This window comes from Formica exsecta, unplaced genomic scaffold (genome assembly GCF_003651465.1).
Source record: "Formica exsecta isolate Colony F162 unplaced genomic scaffold, ASM365146v1 scaffold968, whole genome shotgun sequence".
In the NCBI taxonomy this organism is placed as follows: Eukaryota; Metazoa; Arthropoda; class Insecta; order Hymenoptera; family Formicidae; genus Formica; species Formica exsecta.
The window spans coordinates 1-7091 of record NW_021853731.1 but is presented as its reverse complement, the minus strand read 5'-3'; positions in this window follow the sequence as shown (position 1 = coordinate 7091).

The window sequence follows — 7091 nt, the reverse complement described above, 5'->3', positions numbered from 1 at the left end:
TGAAGAGCAAAAGAGAGGAGGAAAGGATGGAGACGGCAACGAGGGAATGGAAAAGAAGTGGAAGGGAGAGAGAGGAAAAAAAGAGAGCGAGAAAGAAGAGAGAGAAGGAGAAGGAACACGATATGAAGAGGAGTAGAAGGGGAAGAGCCGGAGGAAAGGAAGGAGGCAGTGAAGGGTATAATGGAGGAAATTTTGGGAAGAAGGGCGAAGTTGGGAGGGGTGGCGGAGAGAGTAGAGGAAGGAGGAAGAACGATACTGATTGTGGAGATAGAGGAGGAAGAAGACCGGAAAGAACTGTTGGAGAGGGAGTTTGAGATAAAGAAGAATTGGGGTGTAATGGTGGACGAGGACCTAACTATGGAGGAAAGGAAATTAAGATGGAGGATAATGGAAAAGGCAAGGGAGGAAAGAAGAAAGGAAAGGTCCGCAGTGGTGAATAATAGGCGACTATGGATAGACGGAAAAGAATGGAAGTGGGATGAAGAGAGGAAGGTGTGGTGGGAGAGAAAGGGAGAGTAGGAGAACGGGATAGAGGGGAAAAAGAGGAGTAAAGGTAAAACTGTAAGAAGCTGTAAAGTGAAAATGGAAAATGTAATATGTGTAAATTGTAACCCCATAGAAGAACCAATAAAGTCAATATGAATGAATGATTAATAATGCATTATTACTTATCTTTTGGGCTATTTGTGATCATTAGACATCGGATTTTTTATGCAGAAATTTCTTGTTGTGTAACGATGCATTCCCCCATCGTTATTAAACCGTACCCGGCCGCCGACCCGCCGCCCGACGAACACCGGTCGGGCAAATGCGGAGGCGCTGAGCACCCATTTTTAAATAACAACAGAAAGGCGTAAACATCTAACCGCCGTTAGTCGCGCGAAAACATCGAGAGCCGACGACGCGCTCGGGTAACCGCCCGACCGTTACCGAAAATACTCGAGTCGCGCGCGCCGGTTCAACGATAAACCAGATACCGTTAGAACAATAGGCGAATTACGCAGACGCGCGCGCCGAAAACCGGTATAAATAGAGCGCGTTTCTGAATATCGGGACCAGATCTTCCGCACCGCCAGAGTCTGTAAGACGCCTGGAAACCGCCTAGATCCTAGAACGCTCAGAGAGAAAGAAAACAGGGTTGGGAGTACTCAGCCTCCGCCGAAAGTTTGCGGCATCTCCGAGAGCAATCCGTCCGAAAACCTTTAAAGAGAGGTACACGGGAACGGGCGTACTCGTCCCCGTCGAGAGTTTTCGACACCTCAAATAAATCCGACCACCTGCGTGCAACGGCGATCTTCCAGTAGTGGGGAGTTCCCTACCTTTGACGGATGTTCTCGTCGACCGTTGCACTCCCGAAATTCCACGGCGAAAGACCATCCCGACGTAATACAGAACGCACTATACGCGCTTATCTAAGACATCCGCGACCGCCAGTTAGTCATCCGGACTCGCCATTGATACGGCGCGCTAAGTCCAGCGCCGAGAGATGATTCACATCCATACCGCGACACCGATCGACATACGCGATTCATACATACGCGTCGAAAGGCCGCCCACCGACCGAAATTACCGCCCGGTAGCTAACGGCACCTGCCGAAATCGCGGTCCGCGATCCGTAATCGATATTCTAGCGACCCGCCGAAATCACGAACCGCACAACGCATCCGTGCGTTGCATTAGATGCAGCGCACCCGACACGATCGTACCGCTATACATCCTGCATTTTACATTCGCTCAGGTATACATAACGATATTTTATTCGATACGTTTGCGCACGACTATTATACATCCGCGCACGCACTCACTCGTCTATCGTCTCACACACACGCATATATACACGCGCACACACATACATCGTCTATACGCATACACTCACATTGTACCAACACACACATTTACACGCAATAAATTATATTTTACCTAACAACACGTTTCGTTCGTTTCTCGATGCCCTTTCACGAGCCCCGGATCCCGACCGAGTTATCCGTCACCGCCTCACGAAAGCGGTTTATTACAGTTGGAAAAAAACGATTACTAACTGTTCGGGAGTCGACATCGACGAGATCGCCCGAATCTTAGAGAGACGCTCAGAGATGAGCGAGAAGCGGCGTGTAACGCGAATCCGTAGATCCGCTGGAGGATAAGGAGATGTTCAGAAAATACTCGATTGCAGATTGTTTCAAGATTCGTTTAATTTTGAATAATAGGAGCGAGCGACGGCACGTATTCTGCGACTCCGACGGAAATCTTCGGAATGTCCTGTTAATGACTGCCTTTGACGCCTATCGGAAATCTTGTAGAGCTTCTTGCTAGAGGCTCTCGCGAGAACGGATATCTTGCACGCGGACCATTTGCAAAAGCAAGTGTGTAAAAATATAATTGTCACTAATTGATATCACATTTGCAAAAGCAAGTGTGTAAAAAAATTATTGTCATTAATTGACATCACATTTGCAAAAGCAAGTGTGTAAAAATATAATTGTCACTAATTGATATCACATTTGCAAAAGCAAGTGTGTAAAAATATAATTGTCACTAATTGATATCACATTTGCAAAAGCAAGTGTGTAAAAATATAATTGTCACTAATTGATATCACATTTGCAAAAGCAAGTGTGTAAAAATATAATTGTCACTAATTGATATCACATTTGCAAAAGCAAGTGTGTAAAAAATTTATTGTCACTAATTGACATCACACTTGCAAAAATAAGTGTGTAAAAAAATTATTGTCACTAATTGACATCACATTTGCAAAAGCAAGTGTGTAAAAATATAATTGTCACTAATTGATATCACATTTGCAAAAGCAAGTGTGTAAAAATATAATTGTCACTAATTGATATCACATTTGCAAAAGCAAGTGTGTAAAAATATAATTGTCACTAATTGATATCACATTTGCAAAAGCAAGTGTGTAAAAATATAATTGTCACTAATTGATATCACATTTGCAAAAGCAAGTGTGTAAAAATATAATTGTCACTAATTGATATCACATTTGCAAAAGCAAGTGTGTAAAAAAATTATTGTCACTAATTGACATCACATTTGCAAAAGCAAGTGTGTAAAAATATAATTGTCACTAATTGATATCACATTTGCAAAAGCAAGTGTGTAAAAATATAATTGTCACTAATTGATATCACATTTGCAAAAGCAAGTGTGTAAAAATATAATTGTCACTAATTGATATCACATTTGCAAAAGCAAGTGTGTAAAAATATAATTGTCACTAATTGATATCACATTTGCAAAAGCAAGTGTGTAAAAATATAATTGTCACTAATTGATATCACATTTGCAAAAGCAAGTGTGTAAAAAAATTATTGTCATTAATTGACATCACATTTGCAAAAGCAAGTGTGTAAAAATATAATTGTCACTAATTGATATCACATTTGCAAAAGCAAGTGTGTAAAAATATAATTGTCACTAATTGATATCACATTTGCAAAAGCAAGTGTGTAAAAATATAATTGTCACTAATTGATATCACATTTGCAAAAGCAAGTGTGTAAAAATATAATTGTCACTAATTGATATCACATTTGCAAAAGCAAGTGTGTAAAAAATTTATTGTCACTAATTGACATCACACTTGCAAAAATAAGTGTGTAAAAAAATTATTGTCACTAATTGACATCACATTTGCAAAAGCAAGTGTGTAAAAATATAATTGTCACTAATTGATATCACATTTGCAAAAGCAAGTGTGTAAAAATATAATTGTCACTAATTGATATCACATTTGCAAAAGCAAGTGTGTAAAAATATAATTGTCACTAATTGATATCACATTTGCAAAAGCAAGTGTGTAAAAATATAATTGTCACTAATTGATATCACATTTGCAAAAGCAAGTGTGTAAAAATATAATTGTCACTAATTGATATCACATTTGCAAAAGCAAGTGTGTAAAAAAATTATTGTCACTAATTGACATCACATTTGCAAAAGCAAGTGTGTAAAAATATAATTGTCACTAATTGATATCACATTTGCAAAAGCAAGTGTGTAAAAATATAATTGTCACTAATTGATATCACATTTGCAAAAGCAAGTGTGTAAAAATATAATTGTCACTAATTGATATCACATTTGCAAAAGCAAGTGTGTAAAAATATAATTGTCACTAATTGATATCACATTTGCAAAAGCAAGTGTGTAAAAATATAATTGTCACTAATTGATATCACATTTGCAAAAGCAAGTGTGTAAAAAAATTATTGTCATTAATTGACATCACATTTGCAAAAGCAAGTGTGTAAAAATATAATTGTCACTAATTGATATCACATTTGCAAAAGCAAGTGTGTAAAAATATAATTGTCACTAATTGATATCACATTTGCAAAAGCAAGTGTGTAAAAATATAATTGTCACTAATTGATATCACATTTGCAAAAGCAAGTGTGTAAAAATATAATTGTCACTAATTGATATCACATTTGCAAAAGCAAGTGTGTAAAAAATTTATTGTCACTAATTGACATCACACTTGCAAAAATAAGTGTGTAAAAAAATTATTGTCACTAATTGACATCACATTTGCAAAAGCAAGTGTGTAAAAATATAATTGTCACTAATTGATATCACATTTGCAAAAGCAAGTGTGTAAAAATATAATTGTCACTAATTGATATCACATTTGCAAAAGCAAGTGTGTAAAAATATAATTGTCACTAATTGATATCACATTTGCAAAAGCAAGTGTGTAAAAATATAATTGTCACTAATTGATATCACATTTGCAAAAGCAAGTGTGTAAAAATATAATTGTCACTAATTGATATCACATTTGCAAAAGCAAGTGTGTAAAAAAATTATTGTCACTAATTGACATCACATTTGCAAAAGCAAGTGTGTAAAAATATAATTGTCACTAATTGATATCACATTTGCAAAAGCAAGTGTGTAAAAATATAATTGTCACTAATTGATATCACATTTGCAAAAGCAAGTGTGTAAAAATATAATTGTCACTAATTGATATCACATTTGCAAAAGCAAGTGTGTAAAAATATAATTGTCACTAATTGATATCACATTTGCAAAAGCAAGTGTGTAAAAATATAATTGTCACTAATTGATATCACATTTGCAAAAGCAAGTGTGTAAAAAAATTATTGTCATTAATTGACATCACATTTGCAAAAGCAAGTGTGTAAAAATATAATTGTCACTAATTGATATCACATTTGCAAAAGCAAGTGTGTAAAAATATAATTGTCACTAATTGATATCACATTTGCAAAAGCAAGTGTGTAAAAATATAATTGTCACTAATTGATATCACATTTGCAAAAGCAAGTGTGTAAAAATATAATTGTCACTAATTGATATCACATTTGCAAAAGCAAGTGTGTAAAAAATTTATTGTCACTAATTGACATCACACTTGCAAAAATAAGTGTGTAAAAAAATTATTGTCACTAATTGACATCACATTTGCAAAAGCAAGTGTGTAAAAATATAATTGTCACTAATTGATATCACATTTGCAAAAGCAAGTGTGTAAAAATATAATTGTCACTAATTGATATCACATTTGCAAAAGCAAGTGTGTAAAAATATAATTGTCACTAATTGATATCACATTTGCAAAAGCAAGTGTGTAAAAATATAATTGTCACTAATTGATATCACATTTGCAAAAGCAAGTGTGTAAAAATATAATTGTCACTAATTGATATCACATTTGCAAAAGCAAGTGTGTAAAAAAATTATTGTCACTAATTGACATCACATTTGCAAAAGCAAGTGTGTAAAAATATAATTGTCACTAATTGATATCACATTTGCAAAAGCAAGTGTGTAAAAATATAATTGTCACTAATTGATATCACATTTGCAAAAGCAAGTGTGTAAAAATATAATTGTCACTAATTGATATCACATTTGCAAAAGCAAGTGTGTAAAAATATAATTGTCACTAATTGATATCACATTTGCAAAAGCAAGTGTGTAAAAATATAATTGTCACTAATTGATATCACATTTGCAAAAGCAAGTGTGTAAAAAAATTATTGTCACTAATTGACATCACATTTGCAAAAGCAAGTGTGTAAAAATATAATTGTCACTAATTGATATCACATTTGCAAAAGCAAGTGTGTAAAAATATAATTGTCACTAATTGATATCACATTTGCAAAAGCAAGTGTGTAAAAATATAATTGTCACTAATTGATATCACATTTGCAAAAGCAAGTGTGTAAAAATATAATTGTCACTAATTGATATCACATTTGCAAAAGCAAGTGTGTAAAAATATAATTGTCACTAATTGATATCACATTTGCAAAAGCAAGTGTGTAAAAATATTATTGTCACTAATTGACATCACATTTGCAAAAGCAAGTGTGTAAAAAATTTATTGTCACTAATTGACATCACACTTGCAAAGCAAGTGTGTAAAAAATTGTTGTCACTAATTGACATCACACTTGCAAAGCAAGTGTGTAAAAAATTGTTGTCACTAATTGACATCACACTTGCAAAGCAAGTGTGTAAAAAATTGTTGTCACTAATTGACATCACACTTGCAAAGCAAGTGTGTAAAAAATTGTTGTCACTAATTGACATCACACTTGCAAAGCAAGTGTGTAAAAAATTGTTGTCACTAATTGACATCACACTTGCAAAAATAAGTGTGTAAAAAAATTATTGTCACTAATTGACATCACACTTGCAAAGCAAGTGTGTAAAAAATTGTTGTCACTAATTGACATCACACTTGCAAAGCAAGTGTGTAAAAAATTGTTGTCACTAATTGACATCACACTTGCAAAGCAAGTGTGTAAAAAATTGTTGTCACTAATTGACATCACACTTGCAAAGCAAGTGTGTAAAAAATTGTTGTCACTAATTGACATCACACTTGCAAAGCAAGTGTGTAAAAAATTGTTGTCACTAATTGACATCACACTTGCAAAAACAAGTGTGTAAAAAAATTATTGTCACTAATTGACATCACATTTGCAAAATCAAGTGTGTAAAAAAATTATTGTCACTAATTGACATTACATTTGCAAAAGCAAATGTGTAAAAAAATTATTGTCACTAAATGACATCACATTTGCAAAAGC